The sequence below is a fragment of the Danio rerio genome, chromosome 19, assembly GCF_052040795.2.
Source record: "Danio rerio strain M-AB ecotype USA chromosome 19, GRCz13ab, whole genome shotgun sequence".
NCBI classification, from domain to species: Eukaryota; Metazoa; Chordata; class Actinopteri; order Cypriniformes; family Danionidae; genus Danio; species Danio rerio.
This window is the reverse complement of record NC_141039.2, coordinates 39,201,871-39,226,660: the sequence shown is the minus strand read 5'-3', so window position 1 is coordinate 39,226,660 and position 24,790 is coordinate 39,201,871. Positions and strand designations below refer to the sequence as shown.

At 37.9% G+C, this 24,790-nt stretch overlaps 1 long non-coding RNA gene across 3 annotated transcripts in view; it reads left to right on the top strand.

Moving 5' to 3' along the window:
* Nucleotides 1–24,790, top strand: part of LOC147832620 (uncharacterized) — a 335,349-nt gene that overhangs the window by 157,991 nt on the left and 152,568 nt on the right. For all 3 annotated transcript variants that reach the window (XR_015517061.2, XR_015945375.1, XR_015945374.1), the window contains exon 3: nt 12,032–12,164. This is a non-coding gene — a long non-coding RNA (uncharacterized LOC147832620). The remainder of the gene's footprint in view (nt 1–12,031; nt 12,165–24,790) is intronic.

Here is a 24,790-nt window from a genome sequence, read left to right as displayed (position 1 = left end):
GAAGTCAAGCTTTGGCAGCCTCCCTTTCCATTTAATTAGAGAGAAAGCATCTGCATCGAGGTTCTGACCTCAGAAAGGGAGGCGGAGTGGGAGGCAGAGAGGGAAGGAGAGATACAAAGAGAGACAAAGATAGAGAGAGGCAGACTGATGAACAGACAGAATGGAGATTTTATGAAACAGGCTTTTCTCAGTTAGGCTGTTGACTTCAGGATGAACTAGTACAGAATTACAGTGGGTCTGCTTCAGTAATATGTTCTTGTGGGTTGCTTGCATATAAGTAAAATGTCTCACACTATTTTTGTCAACAGGTGTGTGAATAATTCTTATTAATTAAGTATTGCTTCTGATGTTTTTGTATATGCAGTTTAGTTTTATTGTAAATGAACTACTGTTGAATGGTTGTAAAATGTAAAAACTGTTGAATGGTTTATGAAAAATTGTTTTATACCACAGTTCTGTCTGGTTCTCGAATCTGATTGGCTGAAAGCTGTTAGAATTTTTGCAAATAACAGCACTCGTACCGCCTCTTCACCATTCACCCTTGTGTATTACTCTGCCCACATACAGCAACAAGCAGAGGACACTCTACAGTTTGACAAATATTGCTGCTGTTGGGCAACACAAGGTGCTTTTGAGGCTTTTTTAGGCAAAATGTAGTTTTTTAGATTGCAACTATGCAGTTTATTTATAAGGATAGTGCCTATCTTTTAAATACTTATCATTTCTGAGCATCGGATTCAGTGCATCGGCCACCTGTCTAAACAGACCAAAAAATAAAAATAAAATAAAAATAAAACTGTATAATAAGTCCTTAGGGGAGAAAAACAGCATTTTCTTAGTGTAAATTTTTAATTATGCTGAACAAATCATTGTAAATCAGATAAGTGACATTCTAAGTCGATCTCTCTCCCTTGTATTTTGTAGTGCTGTATTTATTCCACAGAAAGGGGTAGCTTTGCTTTGACTTGGCTTTTTAAGGGTTAATTATTGTGATATCCTGATTGCAACAGAGAAATACTAAGAAATATCTGTAGACTGATGACACTTCATTCCGTTCAGCCTTATAATCTTAAAATGTGAGCAAAAATCACCTGTTTTGTCATCACTTTAGATATTACACTAGAGAATCATTCAAGTACTTGCTCTAAAGAGATGTTTATGAAGTAGCAATGGTTTCTGCTGTTCTGACGTCAGCTGCAGATGCAAATAAGTTCCAGACGAAAGTAGTTCCTCTTACAAAAGTGTTTTTGAGACTCTGTGTTTGATTTTCTTATTTAAATGCACAATTATGCTGTCGAACTGTTCTATAAATGTAATATACTTGAAGCAGTGCGATATGGATGTATATCGTCACTTGTGGGGGGCATTAAGGCACCAACACACGCCTCCCACCGGTGCTGATATACAGCCATATCGCACTGCTACTTGTGTGATATTTCTCATATATATTAAATATAATTAATAATTTTCTAAAAATTTCTGTAAAAGTAAGATTTTTAGAAGCATTTCTGAGTCAATTTAAATTATGGATGGGTAAAAGCAGTGGAGATTTCAGCAGTGAAAATTTCTCTACTAATATATTGTATTTTGTAGCAAAGTAAAATTATTAAATATTATTAAATAACTAATTGTTACGCACATGGCTTAAAATATTCTTTTGTTTTAATACATAACTTTGCTTTCATACAACTTTGACTCAGCATTTTGCCCTATAGGTTCTAGGCAGGTTTAAAGGCCTAAAGCTTCACAATTGTTTTCTGAAGTTTCCAATGTGAAATTAAATAAAAGAAAATGCACAGTTTATTATTATTATTATTATTATTATTATTATTACTTCATGGTGACCAATTATTTTATTTTATTTTAGTTATTTATTTTTATTTATTTATTTATCTTTATTTTATTACACCACCATTGTTTGTAAATGTTTCGTAATTTGTCGCAGTGTATGTATGGCTCAAGTTGCAAACATAGTTCCATGATCAAAGCGGATTTAACAACATACTTGAAATTGTATATTTATTGCAAATTTGGGAATTATGAATGCAAACTTTTCTTCGAGTGATCTGGTTTTCCCCACAGTCCAAAGACATGAGCTACAAATGAATTGGGTGAGCAAAATTGTCAATAGTTTATGAGTTTGTGGGTGGTTGAGTGTGTATGAGTGTTTCCCAGTGCTGCGTTGCGAATGGAAAAACATCCTCTGCGTAAAACATAATAATGTAACAGTTGGCGGTTCATTCCGCTGTAGCGACCTTTGAAATAGAGATTAAGCCAAAGAAAAATGAATGAAGGAATAATGGGAACGGGAATGACTATTGGCATCTCTCTCCAAACATTTCCACACTGCGTAATTAAGGAGAATCTTACACGGTGCATTTGTCGTCAGTTAGATAACACCAGGGATTTAGAAGGGTGACATTTGCACATCTAAAGCTGTTAGAGATCTGCATCTATTTTCCAAGCAGTGCCCTCTGTCCAAAACAAGAAGCTGTAAAACAGCCCTGTGGCTGGTGATGTGAACGCTGATCAGTAGTGGCCTTTTTATTCTACTGATGCTCTAAATTAGGCACAAAAGTCCCTGTGGAGTACCTGTGACTGCTATTAGTGCTGTTGGCTGTAATTACTGCACACATGTGCTTTAGCAGCCTCTACACAAGCTGTTATTCTGATCGTAATTAGACTAGCTCTGTCATCGCTTTATTTTTCTCCTGCCAGTTTCTTCACTCTGTCTCTTGTGGTATTGTTCTGGGAGAGGGCTGAAGGTTTAACACTTGAACCGCCAGGGGTCATTGAATACCATCAGTAGGTAAAATGTACCCAAGCACATGATTGCCACTTTGATATGGATAAAAATGGCTGTATTGTGACACTGTATTTTGCCAATTTCTTTATAATGTGATGTTTAGATTCATGAAAGTATGCTGAGCTCAATCAGGATACAAAACTCACCAATGATAGCAGCCAACAAACACTAGCTGCGTCCAAAACCGCCTACTACTCAGAAGGTACTGCATTTGAATTTAAACGTACTACTCGTCAGAAAAGTATGTTCTATACCGCATGAATGTGAAAAGTATGAATGGCAAATTAGATTTACTACATCCGCCATTTTGTCATGGTCGCGTGCCCTACCTGCGTCAGTTGCGTCGCTTCACTCCCTTTCATGAATTCTCACGCTGGACAATATGGAAAAGTGCAGCGTGCATGGGATGCACACTTTAAAATCTCGCCGGAAGTAGTAAGTCATCCGGGTACTTCTCGCATACTGATTTTTGAATTCCATGAATTCGGACATACTCGGCTCGCATACTGATTTTAGCGTACTATATAGTATGGAAGTATGCGGTTTCGGACACAGCCACTCATAGCAAATTTTCAGTACAAGACTTTCACACTTTCATGAAATATGTCCTATTTCTAAACAAGTGTTTACTAAAATAGTGCCTCTACCTAGCTCAAAAGTAGCACAACAATCATGGGTTCAATCTCAGAGAACACATGCATTTGCTTTGTGCCTTTAATGGACTGTAAATTGTTTTTCAAATTCTCTGCCTAATGTGTAAATACACAGACACACACACACACACACACTCACACACACACACACACACACACACAAACACACACACACACATATATATATATATATATATATATATATATATATATATATATATATATGCGGTGAAATATTATTTGAAAATATAAAATTGTAAATTTGAAATATCAATTGAAATATCGATAATTAATTCAAACTGCATCATTGTTTTATCTTAAATGGATTCTGAGCTTAGTTTTAAACAGCAGATGGCGCTGTATGTTTTACAAACAGCCATACTCTGCTTGAATTAAATTCTTTACAATACTATTTCAAATAATCCTAATAAAGTTAGGAAAGCGATTTACAATAGCATTCATAATAAAATGTGCTTGTTTTAATCGCGTGACATAAAAGGCCAGTTTTCATGGCTCAGCACAAATTCAATTCATGTTTATTTATATAGCGCTTTTTACAATGCAGATTGTGTCAAAGCAGCTCAACATAGTTCTAGTATTTCAGGGTTGAAGTTCAGTTTAGTTCAGTTCAGTGTGGTTTAAGTTTCAATGCTGGAAGTTCAAACACTGAAGAGCAAATCCACCAAAGCGCAGCTCCATTAGTGCCGATTCACGCAAGCCGGTGGCGACAGTGGCGAGGAATAAAAAACTTCACCAATTGACAAAGTGAAGGGGAAAAAATCTTTAGTAATTAGGCTCTGTTTAGCATTACCATTATTCTTCTGGCCAAACATCCTGTGTGGAGCTGCAGTCTATGCGCCAGAGGCTGGAGAAGCTGGAAGTCTATCGTGGAGAAGCTGCAGGTTTGAGTAGGGTACCGGCGGGAGGTCAGGCTGGCCCACAGAATAAATGCGGGAACACGTTTGTCATGGTGGTTTTTCAGGAATCAGTCTCATGCACTCCATGACGACCACAGCATTAGCTTGGGAGACGGCCTGGTCAAGGATTATGGATACCTTGAATCATCTCTTCACAGGTCTTGAATTGCATCAATGGCACTGCATAGTCTCTAGGGAACTCGGAATGAGTATCCCCAGGTGGAAATATAGAATAAAGAAAATAATTAGCATTGCTGCTGTTCATAGTGTATTTAAACGAGATGCAAAAATGAAGTGTTATGAATAAAAACAGCAGTTATATAAACAAACATACAAACACATATTTACAGCATATGAGAGTTTCTACCACAATGTCTGGTGTATAAAGGAGAAGTGTGTCCTGTAGGTGGTTGTCAAACCAGCTCACCTGCGTGGAGCACATTCATGCATCATATCGTTATGTGATGCATTGTGTGTATGCTTGACTAAAAAGATAGGTCTTTAATCTAGTTTTGAACTGAGCGAGTGTGTCTGAGCCTCGGACATTTTCAGAAAGGCTATTCCAGAGTTTAGGAACCATAATTGAGGAGGTTCGACCTCCTTTACTTGATAAATGCTCTTTATCATGAGCATTTGAGTGTATGGTTAAAAACTAGACTAGAGCACTGCCTGCTGTTAAAAACAGAGCTCAGAATCAATTCAAGAGAGAATGGAGATTTTGAGAATCTCTGTATATTTTGCCACATCTTTATAGTTTTGTGAATTTAAAATATAAAAAAGGCGAGAAAAGAACCATCTATAAAAATTAACATATTACATTTAAACAAACCTGCATTTTGATTGGTTATGTCAATCATTTGTTGCAATACTGTAGTTCGATACCAATTAGTACAGAAATAAAAAAAAACATCCATTTCTCGCTAACATGTGAGCGCTGACTAGCATGTTATTAAGCAGCACTGATTTGCCATTGTGTTCACATGCTCAACAGAAATGATTGTGAATGGCTGTGAAGGTCATCAGTTCATTAAACTCACCGACCCTTTACTGAGTGTAACTACAGATACATGGAGCACTTTAAAGCCATGAAGTGTTCAAAGGTGCTCAAATGTTAGCGGGAAATGGACGTTTTTAAAATATTTATTACCAAATGGTACCAAATTCCTGTATTGTGTCAACACTACTTGTTTTAATGTTTGTCATTTTATTGTTAAGCAACTCTCCATTTAGTGTCTCTACTATCCAGCTATGCAGTTTTAATCACAACTGTAGTAAAAGTCAATGACTAAGAGACTTAATATTTTAAAAAAATATATTTTAATCCTTGGTGATTTTAGTGTTAAACCAGGTGTCGTAGGTGAGGATCTTTCGGTGGCATTCATTTTTAACCCCAACTTCACATGATGGACTAAGACAGCAACAGAGCTGTGAAGACGTGCATTTCAGACATATTACTGTGTTTTCTCAGTCCTGCCTGTTTTCTGTCAGGTATGGAGGCAGTGACAGCATCGCCTCAGACAGGCACAGATGCCCTGAGGGGGACTGACATGCCAGGGAGAGGGTGAAACATCCTTGACAGAGGAAATGTCCTTGTGTAAATGAAAGAATAAATCAATAAATAAATTCATATATAGATAGAGACTGACATTTGGGATATAAGGTCACTTATTCCATGCGGGATTGACTATGGCAGAAGGTTCACCCAAAAATCAAAAGGAGAAATTTCACAGCTGCTCATCATTATCTGCTCTGTCAAGCTTTAAAAAAAGGAAGCTTAGAAGCAGTTCATGTGATGTATGAAACCATATCCACTCATACTCTGTTTATTTGAATAAATGGAGTTTCTCTCATTTTTGTTCAAGCCTTGTGTCCTGTTGGGCATGTTTTTATCCATTCTGGGGTGATTTTGAGTCTTAATTTGGCCAAAACTTTCTTTGTGTTTCTGCAAATAGAAAGATTTTTGGTGTCAAATCCTATTTTGACTCATATTTTAGGAAATTAATAAAAAAATAAAAAAAGAATGGGCAAATTGACTGCCCTTTTGTTATGCTGGTGGCTGCTTTTGCCCCATTGACTTCCATTATAATGAAATTTTTTGATCGCAAAGCAATGACAGCATATAATTATGCATTCTTGATTGTTGCTTTCCCTGTGATGCATGAAACATGCTGCGTAAATCATATACTGGATAAGTTGAGGGTTCATTCCGCTGTGTCGACCCCAGATTAATAAAGGGACTAACTTAAAATCTTCATCATGGCCAGAGTATTCTAAAAATGTCAGTTTCAGTCATTGCATATTTGTGTGGACAATGCCTCACTCGCAAAGGCCCCATTACAGATTTGTTTTTGTCAATGCAATCACTCGGGAATGAGACAAAATACAGGTATAAATAAATGGTTTGAGCTTGTCCACTTTCACCACTTCAAGAGGTAGTCGGAAATCTATTTGACTGGATTGCTTTCTAGTGTAAATGCTTAAGTTGTCAAAAGCTAAAAGACCTGTATCATAACTACAGTCCATTTACTGAGCTTAGATCAGGGACCATATGAAATTGTGTGAAAGGCATATCAAAATTACATTGTTTTGACAGTTTGGCTTCAATATAAGGTGTTTTTAAACTAACAAGAAACTTTGGAGTATTGAAACTTACCACATGCTTTTATAGTACAATAATCTCATATTTTTCTGAAGAATAAGACAACTTTGATTTCTCAGTTCATGGCCTCTTCAATACCATTTGAAAGCGGTTCTAAATCCCAAATACCCTGTAGCTTTGAGTGAGGAATTTCTGTTTTGCAGGTTCATTCATTAATTTTCTTGTCGGCTTAGTATCTTTTATTAATCCGCCACAGTGTCGCCACAGCGGAATGAACCGCCAACTTATCCAGCAAGTTTTTACACAGAGGATACCCTTTCCTCCAACTGGTGGAAACCCACGCGAACGCAGGGAGAAAATGCAAACTCCACACAGAAACGCCTAATCCTAAGCTATGGTTGGGTAATTTGGTAAAAATAAAATACTTTTTATTATTACAGTTTGAGTTTCACTTTGTGGCTTGGCGGCTCAGTGTTTAGCACTGCTGCCTCACAGCAAGAAGGTTGCTGGTTCGAGTCCCGCCTAGGCTAGTTGGCAGTTCTGTGTGGAGTTTGCAATTCTTTGAATTGGATTAACTAAATTTCATGAGTTTGTGTAAATGTGAGAGTCTATGGATGTTTATGTTAATACTGGTTTGTGGCTGGTTGGGCATCTGCTGCACAAAAACATATGCTGGAATAGTTGGCGGTTCATTCTGCTGTGGCGACCCCTGATAAATAAGGGACTAAGCCAAAGGAAAATGAATGAAAGAGAATGAGTTTAAACTTTCATTAGTTGTATGTTTCTCTTTCTTTTCCTCTGATCGGTTTTCACCGTATTGGAATATGTGGAGTTTTGAATCAATCTTTACAGTTGATTCCTTTCAGCGAACTGTTGATTGATTCCAAAGTGAATGATTCATTCGCAAAGTGGTTCCTACAGATTTAATGATGCCTTAACAGCAGTTCTTTTGTTAATAGCCCAACAGATGGTAATAATAATCATTGGATAATTTCTTAAATTGAAGCCTGGTCCCTATAAAATGATTGTAAATGGCTTCTGAAGAATTGAAACATTGTGCAAAAGTCATATAGACGACTTAAATGGTAGCTTATTACTATTTCAAGAGATTGAAAGACATGGTCATTATAAACAGGCATTGTGTGGGATAGATGTTTAAAGGTTTTCCCATTTTATTTGAACAGAATGGATTAGAATGAAACGACAGAACTTTTTAAGGTGAACACTTTCTTGTTTGAAAGGGACGCCATGGAACAGATAATATATTGTAATGAGATAGTAGGAAAAAATGCCTGTTCAGTATTCGGATGGCTATATAACTCGTCATATAACTCATCATGTTTCGCAGGGAGAGGGCTAAAGCTTTTCCACACTAAATGGAGTTTGACTTTATTAGGTATCATAAAAGCTGCTTTGATTCAATGGTTAAAAAGCCAGATCTCATTAAAGCCACATGACTGTGATGTGTGAGAGCACATCACAGATTATGGTCCACCGTTGCTTTTATAAATCTTACAAACCAACTCCATTTATGCCCCGCACCTAAACCTAAGTTCATGGAAACGCTGTGTAAATAACAGATGCAAAAGTTCAAACAAACCATAAATATAAAAGCAATGAATATAAATGAGAAAATGGAATACAGTCTATTGTGAAGTTGTACACACAGTGGTGAGCCATCATATTCAGCAAATAATTTCAGAGTTGTTTGTTGGGGTTTGTTTCCAAGTGCAGCATTTTCTGGTTTGGGGTTGTTTTTTTTCCGGTTTTTACTCGCATATTTATGTACAGATGCATTTCCTGTGATCCCTTCACAAAAGGCCATCACAAATTACCAGAACTTTATGTACTATAATATGAATAATTCCATATACTTGGACTTATTGTTTTTACGTAATTGTTTTGCCGTGTATTAGTTCTCATTTAATTTGTTACACTTTCTAGTGTTCTTTTATTTTTACTCATTGGTTCAATTATTATGTTCACTGGTTTAGTTACTCTTTATCTTGTTTATTTAAACTTATTTTGTTGTCCAGTTTTGTCTTTGCATATAATTTGTAAAGCTGTTGTGTTTTCTCCTGTGCCTACTTTTATTATGCTTATGTTGACTTTGTTCAGTCAATATTCACTTTACTATTTCAACAATAACAGATATGGAAGCTGTTATTATTGACATAGTTAACCCCAAATGTTAAAAAGACACCATCATCTGAAACTGTGCCTCTGCTTGTATTTGTCATGAAATTTTGTCAGTCAAGTGATGATATTGGACATTTTATTTCTGCTGGAAGTAGCCAAGGGTACGCTGTGGTCATATAGGGATGGACATGGTCAGCAACAATACTCAGGTAGGCTGTGGCACTGACACTAAGCTCCATAGGCACTAATGGGCCCAAAGTGTGCTAAGAAAACACCCCCCACACCTTTACACCCCCACCAGCAGCCAGAACTGTTGATACAAGACAGCATGGATCCATGCTTTCATGTGTATATGCTAGCATGTTGATCACAAAATTCTAACCCTACTATCCAAAAGTCCCAGCAGAAATCGTGACTCATCAGACTCAATCATCTTCTATTGTCCAATTTTGGTGAGCCTGTTCGAATTATAGCCTCAATTTCCTGTTCTTAGCTGACTGGAGCGGCACCCGGTGTGGTATTTTGCTGCTGTAGCCCATCCGCCTCAAGGTTTGAGGTGTTGTGCATTCAGAGATGCTCTTCTCCATACCTCGGTTGTAACGAGTGGTTATTTGATTTACTGTGGCCTTTCTTTCAGCTCAAACCAGTCTGGCCATTCCCCTTTGACCTCTGGCATCAACAAGGCATTTGCGCCCAAAGAACTGCCGCTCAGTGGATATTTTCTCTTCTACAGACCATTCTCTGTACACCCTGGATATGATTGTGCATGAAAACCCCAGTAAATTAGCAGTTTCTGAAATACTCAGACCAGCCTGTCTGGCACCAACAACCATGGCACGTTCAAAGTCACTTAAATCCCCTTTCTTCCCCATTCTGATGCTCGGTTTGAGCTGCAGCAGGTCATCTTGACCATGTATACATGTCTAAATGCATTGAGTTGCTGCTATGTGATTGGCTGATTAAAAATGTGCATTAACAAGCAATCGGACAGGTGGCTGGTGGCTTGTAAATTGGCTTTTATACTGAAGGATGCAAACATTTGTGGAATATTTAGTTTGATTTGGCTTCTAAGTCAAATAATATTTTATATAAGAGCGGTGAATATTGTATCTCTTCGTATTATCTCAATTTTTTTTTGTCATAACCACTTGTGGGCATTGAGCACAGCAGTATCAATCAGATGACAAAGTCTTATTATGTCACTTGGTGGTATTCCTGGCACACTCTACAAACCCTTTTATTATGTCTGCCTTGAACACGGCCCCATCATTTTATTGTATACGAGTACACAGATGGGCTTCATCACAGTGGTGTGAACAGACTTCTCTATAGCTGGTGGTGTTGATTTGTGGATAGTCTTAACAATATGGATGCCAATTTTCATTCATTCATTCATTCATTCATTCATTCATTCATTCATTCATTCATTCATTCATCCATCAGCATCAATAGAGTGTTAAAGACTGTATAAAATGCATTTGTAGTTCATCTATGGTTTCTCTTTGTTCATTGATTGTGTTTACCTGTGTCTGGTATAGTTATTTATCTTGCCTTTATATGGTTATAATGTCCAGTAATTTCTTTGCACTATAGTTACGTTCATTTATTTTTGTTGAATTGTCCTCTGTTTGCTATACATTGTTAATACTACTATGCAAATGTTTGGGGTCAGTGACTGATTGATTGATTGATTCAAGAAAAAAATACTTTTCTTTATCAAGGATGCGTTTCACAAATCAAAGGCGACAATAAATATGTCAACTTTTTTTTTTTTTTGTTCAAAAACGTTTCATAATATACATTTTGTATAATTCTATACATTTTTGGCACAATGAAAAATAAATATTTTAACCGGCATTTACTTAAAATGTGATTTACACAATATGCTGGTAAGTGCTTGATTGTTGGAACCAGATATGCAGAGAGTAAATGTAAAGTTCAGCACATTATTTATTTTTAATGCTTTCTTGCCTGTTCAGCTGTTTTTTTTTTTTCCTTTGCACTGCTACTTGTCAAAGAATAGAGTTCTACAAACAACATGTTGAGGATAAACAAGATTCTTATTAGAGTGAATTCATAAAACAAGCTTTTAGTGGTGTGTAGACAGCCACTTACTGTTGATTTATAAAGGAATACTGTGAAAAACATGGCATAGGAACATGCAAATCATTGGTTTAGAATATGCTCTGCTTTATTCCTTGTTCTATATTTTTATGTTTTATGTTGCCTTTATTAGTTATTTAGATTTTCAGAGACTTTTGAGTGTTTTTAACTCTGAAATATACAACCCAGGCTCATTCTAAACATTTACCCTATATACATTTCTGGAAAGCACAAAAACATCCCAGGAGCTATGTTATTTTAGCAGTTTTTGTTTTCAACACTCCACCAGAGGCTGCTGTGTTTGCTTTTTGAGTTCTCAAATTTCTCTCGTGAGTGCCATTCATGCCTGTTGTTCTCACGTAAATCCACCAAAGGCCAATGACAACTAACTGAATGACTGACTGACTGAGTGATCGACTGACTCACCCTCCTTCTTCCCTAAACCCAACCAACAGTGTTTTCAAAAGCACCGATTGACCTGCCCACCCACTGTCCTAAATCCAACTGACAGTGTTTTCAAAAGCAATCCAGAAAAAGAAAAGCCCCCCTGAAACCACACTGAATTGAGCTAAACTGAACTTAAACACTAAAAACTGAACTACTCTGTTCCAATTACTATGACCATTTATGTGAAGCTGCTTTGACACAAACAACATCGTAAAAGCGCTATACAAATAAAGCTGAATTAAATTTAATTTAATTGCTTTTTACCACATTTTCAGATTTTACCACATATTATTGTGGTAAATTATTATATCACCCTGTTATTTACTTGTTTATTTTATTTTTTGCCTTTTGTTTTGTGTCTTACCAGCTTTTTGGAACCGTTCTTCACAAGACTCAAACCCTGTCGTCGCAGTTAACTCCTCTCTGCCTCTCAAGTCCCCTGACGTACGGAGCGAACCACTGGACAAACTGGTATCAGCGGTAAAGCCGTCCACAGGGAGGTGAGTAGTCAGCTGCTAAGAGTGAAAATGAATGGCATTTTAAAGATGAAATGCAGCCATACATACACCTGGCTACATAATTTATATAGATTTATATAGGGCTACATTTTCATAAAATACCTATAGCATGTAAAAGCAGCATAAGTTTGATCTGGTTTACTAATTTTGGGTACACAGGAACCTACTGTGTGCACCTGTTTCTTATTTATTTACTATTTGTGTATATATATATATATATATATATATATATATATATATATATATATATATATATATATATATATATATATATATATATATATATATATATATATATCATTGTTGTTAGTGTCCCCATATCCAATCCCAAATCCTGCTTAAAATAGAACTGGACAATGATGTCCAGGAAGGGCCTTGATCTGTGTAAGGTTTATTCAATCATCCATTCATTCATTTTCTTGTCAGCTTAGTCCCTTTATTAATCCGGGGTCGCCACAAAGGAAAGAACCGCCAACTTATCCAGCTAGTTTTACACAGCGGATACCCGTCCAGCCACAAACCATCTCTGGGAAACATCGACACAGACATTCACACACACACATACACATACACTACGGACAATTTAGCCTACCCAATTCACCTGTACTGCATGTCTTTGGGGGAAACCGGAGCACCCGGAGGAAACCCAAACGAAGGCAGGGAGAACATGCAAACTCCACACAGAAACGCCAACTGAGCCGAGGTTCGAACCAGCGACCCAGCGACCTTCTTGCTGTGAGGCGACAGCACTACCTACTGTGCCACTGCCTCGCCCTGTGTAAGGTTTACTCGGTTAAAAGTAATGGAAGCCTAATAGTTGTTGTGCCTAGTATAGTTCTCTCAAATCCATCCCGGAAACTGGGGTTTTAATCCCAATAGTTCCCAATAGCTGAATTAAAGAGGTTTGGAGGTCTTATAGCCATTGGTGTGTGCCTGCGTACTATGCTGAAATGATCATCTTGGATTTGAGTGAGTAGAACTGGAGGGTTTACACTAACATGATTCATATTTTATGTGACCACTTTTTTACAAGAGTTTAATTAACAAGCCGTTAATATCGAGTAACTTTTATTTTAGAGACAGTATTTCCAATTACTTTGAGTTTTTGCTTCCCCTGCAAATATTGCATCATTAACACATATTGATCATGGCGTATATTTCCAGTGTAAATCAGCATTTTGAACAAATCAATGGTTCAGAAGTAACGATTCAGTTGCTCAAAGACTGACGCTTGTTGCCAGCTTATGGCATATCAATGTAACTTGCAAAAACAGAACAATCACTGAAGAAAACCCTCAACAATGCAGCACAGTGCATCCATAAACGAACTGCCATGCTAGTGTATATTTAATAATGGATTACTGGACTCTTTCCAGACATTGTCCACTTATTACAGCCTTTTGTTCTTGTAATTTAGAAAGGGCCAAGCATCCATTATCAATACACGGAAGTAATTTACCTTCAGCTCTGCATACGTTGCACTTTGGCATGAGGTAGTTCATATTGCAGAGTCATTTGGCTGATAAAACATTCGTAGTGCCAGTACAATGGACCTTTTTCCTGTGGAAAACATGGGGTTAGGAAGCGGAATAAGTTATGTGTGAGAACAAGTTGTTGACTTGTTCTTTCTGAGAAGTACTCTTAGCGGAAAAGTCCATTTAATGGTGCTCAAAGAGATAGACAGCAGCAAACTAATAGGACTAATAGAGGCGAAAGCTATGTAGCATTTCTGTCAGAGGTCGAGAAAGAGCACTTGTAATTAGCAATGAAAACAGGCTGCTAATCAAGCAACTAATATAATGCCTCCAAGGATAATTAGTCATGGTGCATAACATGCCAAGATGTGGCAGTCCACACCACTGTCAAACGCTGAGCTGGTGCTTTCAACCCCCTTCTGCTGCGGGACTAGCTAATGAGGGCGAGCGGGGCACCAATCAGTGCGAACACCTCCATTTTTCCTCCTCATTTCCCAAGCTCTACAACCAGGTCCTCATCAGCCGGCTTCATTCCTTCTCTCTTCCTACCTCACCCCCTCTAGAGGAGATGCCTCATTCTAATGTTTCCCTAATAATTGCTTAATTAACGAGTGAGATGGCCCCCCGCGGGTTGGTGTAAAGGACCCGCCATGAGGCGATCTTATGTGCTGCCACTGTACTGATGGGCAGCAGGGTGAATGGAAGTCACTGACAGATGACAGGAGACGGGAGAGCGTGATTAGAACTCATTGACAACACTATAAAAGAACAAGAGGAGATTCATATGGTGAGAAGCCACAGGGAAACTTCAGTAATAGATTACTCCTTTGTCCTTTAAATGAAACGTTTCAACTAAGAGACATTTTGTGTTCAACTAAGAGACATTTTGTGTTTGTGTGTCTACTGCACCTACCCAGCAAGCATTTTTTTGTTTTTAAAAGATGCCTAACAGATGTTATATAGACGTCTAAACATAGTCTTTTTGCAACCCAAGCTCATTATAAAAACGTAGCCCCACGGACGTTTCTGGAGACAGCGATTTACGTGGCCGGAGGTATGTATGGCTGCATTTAGTTTTTCCAAGCGAACCCTACGGGGCGGTGTGACGCCGCTCCTCTTCATGCTCGCCTGCTGGGCTGACGGCTCACCTCCTCCTCCGTCACCAACTCCGCAACCAGTTTGTCCGGTTAGCTCTTAGTGTTACGCCGGCGGGGCGGAGCGGAGGCCCGGAGGAGGAGGAGGAGCCGGCCACGTTTGACGACCGGGTTCGAGTCCGGAGAAGAGCGGTTCCAGAAATCAGGTAAGACAAAAAACATATTCCAAAAAATAAAGCGAACGAGTTCGTAACGGGGCGAGAATGCGGTGAAATCTGAAAACGCGGTCAAAATTGGATGAGGGCTTTTCTTTTTCTGCACGGCTTTTGTAAATCGTTGCTTGAGTTTAGGGAAGAAGGAGGAGGAGGAGGGTGGCCGGGTCAGCCGATTGGCCAGTGTGCCGCCCAGTCAATCGCTCAGTCATTCAGCCAGTCGGTCAGACGGACAGTCGGTCACTCGACAGCGGCCTCTGGTGGCTTTTTATGCAAGAACAGCACGGGGGCGAACGGCCGAAGAATATCCTGAAACTTGACTAGTCATTAAATAAACAGAAATGAGTGACCACCCATATAAAGTCTGTCTAATCTGTCTATTTGATGACTAGTCTAGTTTTGGGCTATACTTAAATGTCTATTAGATTTTCACTGACAGCCCAAGTTTAGCCTTGTTTTAGCCAAGTTGTCTACATTTAGATATCTATTAGACCTCTATTAAACACAAAATTGTTTGCTGGGTTACCTTGTGGGTACCAAATGTCTCCACACATTTAGCAATACTAGCAAACATTGACTCTTTAGGGACATTTTTTTTTAGTCCACATAAGGAAAATAGTTCATAAATCAACCAGAATGAAGCATTTTGAAAATACAGAATCTTTCCTGTGAGGACTTCAGTGGTGGAGTTGAGGTCTAGGCCACATGGTGGCTCAGTGGTTAGCAATGTCGCCTCACAGCAAGAAGGTCTCTAGTTTGAGTCCCGGCTGGGTCAATTGGCATTTCTGTGTGGAGTTTGCATGTTCTCCCCATGTTCATTTCAATTCAATTCAGCTTTATTTGTATAGCGCTTTTACAATGTAGATTGTGTCAAAGCAGCTTCACATAAATGGTCATAGTAACTGGAACAGTGTGGTTCAGTAACTGGAACAGTGTGGTACAGGTTTTAGTGTTTAAGTTCAGTTCATTAAGTTCATGTGGGTTTCCTTCTGGTGCTCCAGTTTCCCCACACTTCAAAGAAATGTGCTTTAGATTAATTGAATAAGCTGAACTGGCCGTAGTGTATGTGTGCGAATGAGTGTATGGATGTTTACCAGTACTGTGTTGCAGCTGGAAGGGCATCCACTGTGTAAAACATATGCTGGATAAGTTGGCAGTTGAATCCGCTGTGGTGACCCCAGATTAATAAAGGGAATAAGCCGAAAAGAAAATGAATGAATTAATATTGATACAGTGTACATTCAACTATACATAAATCTATAATTCACAAATCTGTACACATAAACATTCTGTAGATGATGTGTGTCACCTGACCCTATTTTTTATCTCATGAAATATTTTCAAAAGTACACATTACTCGTGTTTTGTGTGTGTTTCATGTGTGATTTTAGCATGTGGTTGCCTGTGTAAAGCTAATGTTGTTTTTCTACTTCGTAATCATTTTCGGGACTGATTAACCAGGAACCCTTCCTCATACTTTTTATGAAAATGAGTCTACCGGCATTTTCCACTGTCAAACTGAAGCACACTTGCAATGATTTCACACGAAGCAAAGGGAGAATAATTGAATCATTTTCCCATGAACTTTCATTATTGTTGTTTAGGTGTTTGTGAATTGTTTTCTGCTCATTTTATGTTCCTGGCTGTTTTCGTGACCCCTCGCTGTGCGTGGGGGTGTATTGTTTGCAGATAGAAGTTTCACCTTGAGAGCTTATGATGTGTGATATGAAGCTGTATTAAAAGAATGGGAGTAATTGGACCACTGTGATGGTTCAGAATACAGTCCATTACGGGCTGTCTTAACTTGGATGGAGATATGCTACTGTGGATGATACACTTTATGTAATATCAGAAAGCGCATAACTGTGCATAACTTGTATTTAAACATTGCAATCTCTCATATGCTGCCATATTGTGTGGATATAGGGTTTCATCTTTGCAGAGCATGACTACTGCATTCAGTCAACATTATAAGCTCATGACTCAAGCTGTCGAAGCCAGCTGTGTTCTTTAACATGATTCAGTCTTGCTTAAACATAAAAATGAATAATGTAGCTACTTGTGCTTGATACATTATTGAAGGATTCAATATGGTTGAACATGTATGTGCTTTCGGGTCATACCAGGTAATGGAAATGTGAGAAAATATGTCTTGTTATGGAAACCTAAGGTATAGTTAGAGGAAGAGGAGGAAAATCTGTAATAAAACCAATTTTGGAGTCTATAACTCACTCTCCTTAGTGCCACCAACAGTGAAAAGTTGCACTCATGTTTATGCTAATAACTTTAAAACTAAAGCTCAGAGTCAAATTTCAAAAGGATTTGAACAAATCATTTTCAAAGCATTTTCTCAAGCCTATGTTTATAGGTCTACTTTTTGAGAAAAATGAGATGAATATTTTTCAGCATAGTTGTAAACAGTTTCACTAACTGTTTGTAAGTTTTTGTTTAAACTGGATCTTTATAAAATTACACTCTAGAGGGTTGGAAGTTTGTGCTAGTTTGTGATTTAATTAACTTCAGTTACTTCAGTTACACCACATGTACTTAAGGCTGTTTGTAAGGTAATGGTAATCGCACTGAATGGCATATACCTAATTGTTAAATTTGGAAATACCCTGAAACACATGCAAGCTTGCAACTTAACGTCAACTTATAACAATCAAAAAATAAAACTTTAATTTGTTCTATTGGCCCACATATGGAAGAGAAACGAACAAGAGGCTTTTCATTTTGGAAAAAATGCAGGGTTTCACATAATTCCTTCATGTTGTTCCCAAGACTTAAACCAACCCAGGCTCATTCTGAAAACGTAGTCCCGTGGACGTTTCTGGAGACCCCGAAATACGTCGCTGGAGATACGTATTTGTGCAGTTTTTGTTTTTGCGAATCCGAGAGAGGCCGCTGTTTGCGCTTTATGCATCTCCAACGTTTCAAGTGAGCGCCGTTTGCACCCACGCTGTTCTCAAGTAAAGCCACCAGAGGCTGCTGTCGAGTGACCGTCTGTCTGACTGAATGATTGACTTGGCGACCGGCCAATCGGCAAACCCGACCCACCCTCCTCCTCCTTCCCTCAACCCAACCGGTTTTACAGATTGGCCTGCTCGCTTGCATCCCTAAACCCAAACAACTATTTACAAAAGCCGTCCAGAAAAAGAAAAAGCCCCCTTTTCTAATTTTGACGACGTTTTCAGATTTCGCCACATTCTCACCCTATTATGAACTTGTTTATCTTTTGGATTCTGTTTTTGTCTTACCTGATTTCTGGAACCGCTCTCCTCCAGACCCGAACCCGGGCATCGCTGTCTTCGCGGCCAGCTCCTCTCCGCATCTCCACTCTGTCGATGTACACGATGAGCTAACTGGACAAACTGGTTGCGGCGGGAAAGCCCTCCACATGGAGGTAAGCTGTCAGCCGGCGAGCGCGAAGACGAACGGCGTCACACCAGCCTGTGGCATTTGCTTAAATAAATGAAATGCCATATGTACCTCCGGCTACATAAATCGCGGTCTCCAGAAACGTCCGCGGGACTACATTTTCAGAATGAGCTTGGGTTGACTTAAACTTCGTCGTCGCGGTTCTGGGCAAACTGGTAACAGAGGAAAAGCCATTCATATGGAGGTAAGCGGTCATACTGGTCATCGACGGCATCATACTGCCCCGTAGTGTTCCTTTTATAGACGAAATGCAGCCATACGTAGCTCTGTCTACATAATTTGCATTCTCCAGAAGTGATACAGGGATATATTTTCACAATAGACCTGTGTTGGTTGTTCCACAACAAATTGGTTAAGTTAACTTAATAGTTTTTACAAATTCAAATGAATTGAACATAATCAGTTAGGTTGCCCCTTCACAAAAAAAATGTAATTGAGTTGATTCAACTCATTTAAAAAAAGTAGCTTGAACAAGCTGCAAAAGTAATTTTTTTGAGTAATGACCAGAGGTTATCAGCAAAGTTTTGACTATGCCAGGTAGTTACTATATATGAAAATATAATTTTTCGTAATAAAAACTTTCCAAGATTATTGGGCTGATTTTCCCAAAATTGGATTATAGGAATTTTATGTCAGTAAAGTAGATTTTCAAAGTTTTCAAATCAACAAATTTGATGACATGACGCCAAACTGCATCTGAGGTTGTGTCTTTTGTAAAGCTTTGACATTTCAAAACCAAACATTATGCATGTCATTGTAACCTTACGGTCACTACACCACATCAATTTGCTATCAGTGGATTATTTTTTGCTTAAAAGTAATAAACCATTAGATTTTGGCTTCTTCTTTTTCTATCTAACCTTAAAACCAGCAGTGACTCTACAGTTTCAGCTTTTAGGGAAAATTGCTGTCTTTATCTGCAGTCAGAATAAGGTTAAATGAGTTTGCTAGTCAGAAAATGAACAAGAACGGTTAGTCAAATCATATTTGCAACTTGAAATTCTGAGATCATTTTGATTCCCGTGTTTCCAGGCTGGAAACTTAAAACTTAACATTGTCAGTGAATGTGGTGAAAATGATTCAATTGAATATCTTCAATAAGTTCAGCCATTAAAAAAAAAAAAAAACAGATTTCCCAAGAAACAGACAAAAAATAACATGGTGTCCTTCATAATTTCTATTCTTACTGACAACAAAGCATTTTTTTTTTTGTCTGATAGCACCAGTCTCATAGCTGGATATGAGATGGTGTAGGCTGCTGTATTTCGGGTTTTAAGTGTGAGCTGTCACAAATTTGAATCTCGCTTGACAGCTTTTTATGAAGCAATAAAAATGGCATCTGTTTGTCAGTAGCTGAAAATCAGTAATGATGTTAGGTGAACTTTTGTGACACTTTGTTATGTTTTCATGTACTTTATTTTGTGTCTTCACTGGAACACAGAGCTGCTAGAGAAGCGGTTGAGTAGTAGAGCATGTGATACAAAACATAATGACCTTTAAAGTTTTTAGCCACTGGTAAAGTGCTTTGCTGCAGTTATTTTCAGGAAAGTGAGGGGAGATTACTTAATAACAGATTTTGATATAACTCTTAAACTGCAAGCTCCTTTTTGGCCTGTATAGTCTCTGAAGGTAATGGTACTGTACATGGGGCAACTTTTAGAGCATTGTTGCTGGGTAATATTCCTCAGAGATTTTGGTGTATATTGACATGATACATCGCGCAGTTGCTGCAGATTTGTCAGCTGCACATCTATGATGTGAATCTTCTGTTTCACCACATTCCAAAGGTGCTCTATTGGATTGAAATCTGGTGAATGTGGAGGCCATTTGAGTATAGTGAACTCATTGTCATGTTCAAGAAACCAGTCTGAGATGATTCCGGTTTTTATGACATGGAGAGTTATCCTGCTAGAAGTAGCCATTAGAAGATGGGTACACTGTGGTCATAAAGGGATGGGCATGGTCAGCAACAATACTCAGGTAGGCTGTGGCCTTGACACAATGCTCAATTGATACTAATGGGGCCAAAGTGTGCCAAGAAAATATCCCCCACACCATAACACCACCAGCAGCAGCCTGAAGCATTGATACAAGACAGGATGGATCCATGTCTTCATGTTGTTGATGCCAAATTCTGACCCTACCATCCGAATGTCGCAGCCGAAATCAAGACTCATCAGACCAGGCAACGCTTTTACAATCTTCTGTTGCCCATCCACCTCAAGGTTGGATGTGTTGTGCATTCAGAGATACTCTTCTACATAGCTCTCATTGTTCGAACCATCCTCTGTAAACCCTAGAGATGGTTGTGCGGGAAAATACTAGTAGATCAACAGTTTCTGAGAACAGCCCATCTGGCACCAGCAACCATGCAACCATGATTGGCTGATTAGATGTTTGTGTTGATGAGCAGTTGGACAGGTGTACCTAATAAAGGTGACTGGTGAGTGTATAAAGTATGATCTTATTTTACATCCCTAATCCCCAATACCTCAATCCAACAACTATACTACCTTACTAACAATGAAAAAACATGTAATTAGTAGTTTATTGAGATAAAAGTCTTGGGAATTGGTTTGCTAATTATAAATAATAATAAAAACTTATAATAAAATTAGGTGTGACCCAAATATATATCATCGCCTGCGCATAAAAAAAAAAAAAATCACACTTTTTTTTTTGTTTCTTTTTGCGTGAACCATAGAAGAAAATAATCCTTTATGACATATATTTAGCGACTGAATTTACCCAGCATCCAAACCAAGGCTGTGTGCTTGACTAAACTTGCTCATTGAGCTTATTAAATGTGTCAAAGCATCAAAACACAAGAGGGAATTTCGCTATCGCACCACATGAAGATCTTCTACAGTACATTTCTGAGTCCTGCATTGAACTGTAATTTGCAGCATTGTGACAATGAGTAGACTTGAGGATTCTGTCCTTTTTAAACTGTGTCTTGTGGCATCATGTTCATTTTGTGTTTTATTTAAAAGCCTTGTTTAGAAATGGACAGAGATGTATTGAAGGTAACACTACATATGTAAATTGCCAAAATAACTCATGGTCAAGATTCTTACAGCATTTTAAAGAGCTAGTCCACGTAAAATTAAAAATGACAATGAACTTTGTCTTTGTGTAGAAAGAAGGATATTCTGAGAAATCTTATTAAGACTATTTTTTATAACCAGCATTTTTCTAAATATCTTCTTTTTAAAAAACTGTAGGTTATTTATAGTGTCTTATATGATGATAATGAGATTGTACAGTGGGGAATTCTTGACAGCAGCAAACTTCATCTCTACTGCTCATCCATAGGGATTCTGGACTCTATTGAAGAGCAATCCACATTCAGGAGCCAGTGTTTGCTACTAACACCATGCTAATGAGCCGTTATGTCAGCAGAGGGCTGGGGAACAGTCCAGACTGCATCAGCATGAGGTGCCGGGTCAATTCCACATGAACACCAACCGTTAAATAATGTCTTTCATCCATCTCTCCATCAAATGCAGCCTTTATCCAGACAGCAAGTGTAATCAAAACACTGGGGCACTGCTTTCCCCAGTGGCCATTCAGTGGGCATTGTGCCCGTCTAATTAAGGCTCTAATGGAGTGGGCAGCATGCCTGCTGTTAACCATGGACCTCTGGGGCCCCTTGGGACCGGCTTAACACTGTCCTTTAGCAGTGAGAGGACGTTTCTGTGCCCCGACCGTCAAAAGTAGTCTGACACGCAGCGTTGAATCTCATCATGAGCCTCTGCAGTTCTCTGTGTACAAGTGTAGATGTCATTTAGCTGCTGACATTATGAGGTAACATTTAAAAATTCTAACTTTGTGAGTGAAAGTGAACCTTGGTGGCCTGGTGTGAGGAAAGGTTACTAGATTTATCCTTCCAAATTAATTGAGTATATTTCTAAAATGTAACTATTTTATATTTTGTAATTTTAAAAAGGATGGCACGGTGGCTCAGTGGTTAGCACTGAAGGTCTCTGGTTCGAGTCCCGGCTGAAGCAGTTTCCATTTCTGTGCAGATTTTGCATGTTCTCCCTGTGTTGGTGTGGGTTTCCTTCGGGTGCTCTGGTTTCTAGTTTTCAACAAAATCATCTGTTGAACTGCATCCGAATCATCACAAACACTGCAGAAGACCTATTAGAAACAGCATGAACCCAAGATTCTCACAGAAATCAATCAAGTTTGGTAAAGGAAACCATTCAGCAGGATAGCGCTCCTTTTCATTCTTCAGCCTCCAAATCAAAGTTTAGGAATGGCCAGCCCAGTCACCAGATATGAACATTATTGAGCATGTATGTGGTAAGATGGAGGAGACATTAGGGATGAATTCCATTCTAGATGACTTTATTTAATAAGTTGGTTGAGTCATTGCAGAGATGTATGGATGCAGTAGTCTAATGAGTAAACAATAGCAATTTTAGCAAGTTTTTTCAATAGCAAGTTTTTTATTTATTTATTTATTTATTTATTTATTTATTTATTTATTTATTTATTTATTTATTTATTTATTTTGTCTAAGCAAAGTGAGACTGTACTGTCCTAATTAAATAATTAAAAATCAAGGCATGATTATATTTTATTTTGTTAAATAAGCGTAATCTAGAGGCCTTTGCCTTTCATATATGGCACTTCTGATACCAAATGATCAACTATAAATCAAGATATTATTTGTTGTTCCTAAAACGTGGACAGGCGACAAGACTTTATGTCATGTAGTGTATATCAATTCATTATATGACTTCATCGACTATTTTAATTCACATAGCAAAATGTATTTATTTATTTATTTTATTTTTGGGAAACATATATGCAGTCAAGCCTGAATTTATTTATACCCCTGGCAAGATTTAAAGTTTCTGTTCAATTGAAAATAAAAGCTGAGAAATGTTTATTTATTTATTTTTTATTTTAAAAAAAATTTCTGCAATAATGCCTCTTGTACATTGACTTATTTTCTTTTGGGAGAAAAAATAAATAAATAAATAAATAATAAGTAAAATAAAAAAAAATAATTAATTAATAAGTAAAATAAAATAAAAGTAACTTTAAGTTTGCCAAGGGTTTGAATAAGTTTGGGCTTAACTGTATATCATAATGGCGTTTTATTCTGCAGCTTTATTGTAAAACATGTTTAGGTTTTTAATTTGAGTTTTCTCAGTCTAAAGGTGACTGTGCAAAAACTGGTGTAAAGCATTTTTGGATTGTCATTAGCGTTGATCCGAGTGAGAAGAATGCCTCAGTTCTGCTCTTATATGACTGCTGATGGTAAATGATTAATGTGGCCCATATTCCTGTCTGAGACGGAGTGTGACATGGCAGGATGTATCTCGAAAAATCAATGCTTTTCTGTCCACTGTGCACAGTTGACTGAAGCCTTGTGGATTACTTTACCTTTGAATCAATTTGTTGGCCTGTCCCGAGTCTGATGTGTCATTAAAATTTCTACTGTTTGCATCTGAGGTCAGAGAGAAAGGAAAAAACTACAGATCTTTACAGCACTTGTGAGTTATTCTGCGTAATCCAAAAAAGTGCAGTGTTGTGATTTGGCTGGCTTTTATAGTCTCCTAAGATGAAGTTCCCGGACTTGTGTCTCTCCCAGCTCTAATTTTGTGTTGTATGTGGTGTAAGAGTTGCTCTTCAAACGCTCTGAACCAAGCCTTTGAATCTAGTAGATCAGAACATCTCACAAGCTTTGGTTGCCCTGAGAAAACAGAGCCTGAGAATTCACTTTGATAAACACATATCTTTAGGCTAGATTAAACCAGAACTCAGCAAACCCAGAGCGCCTCTCTCCACGCACAGGCTGTTTGAACATCCTCACCAGGGAGAGAAAAAAATTTGCCTCCTGCTGCAAATTTGATTTAATCTTTTGAATCTTTTCCTCAAAACACAGACACAGAAAGATCGGAGAATTGTGGAGAGACTAAGCACTTAAAAATACTTTTTTATTTTTTATTCGGGCCATCAATAGAAGTCAGGATAATGTAGGCTGCAGTCAGTCATTAGATCTTGATTTCAGAAAGTTTCAATGAATTTTTATAGAGCGATCAAAATGAATAAAATATCGACCGCACAACTCTCAGAGCTCCTTATTCCCTTTGATATGCCTTAAAGTGGGGAAATTGGGGGATTAAGACGTGCACTCAACACTTTATTCTGACTGACAGTAGTGTTTAGGAGATTGATATTGTAAACAGAAATACAATAAAAACGTTTTGCATTGAGTGCAGTAGGTAAAGTAGAAATTGAACTCATCCATTTATGTTTCTGATTATGTAGTATTACAGTGAATATCTTCAAATAAATATTTGAAACACTGCAGTTCAAAATATTATAATATTAGCAGATTAGCATTTAAATATGTCAATTTAAATAGTTAT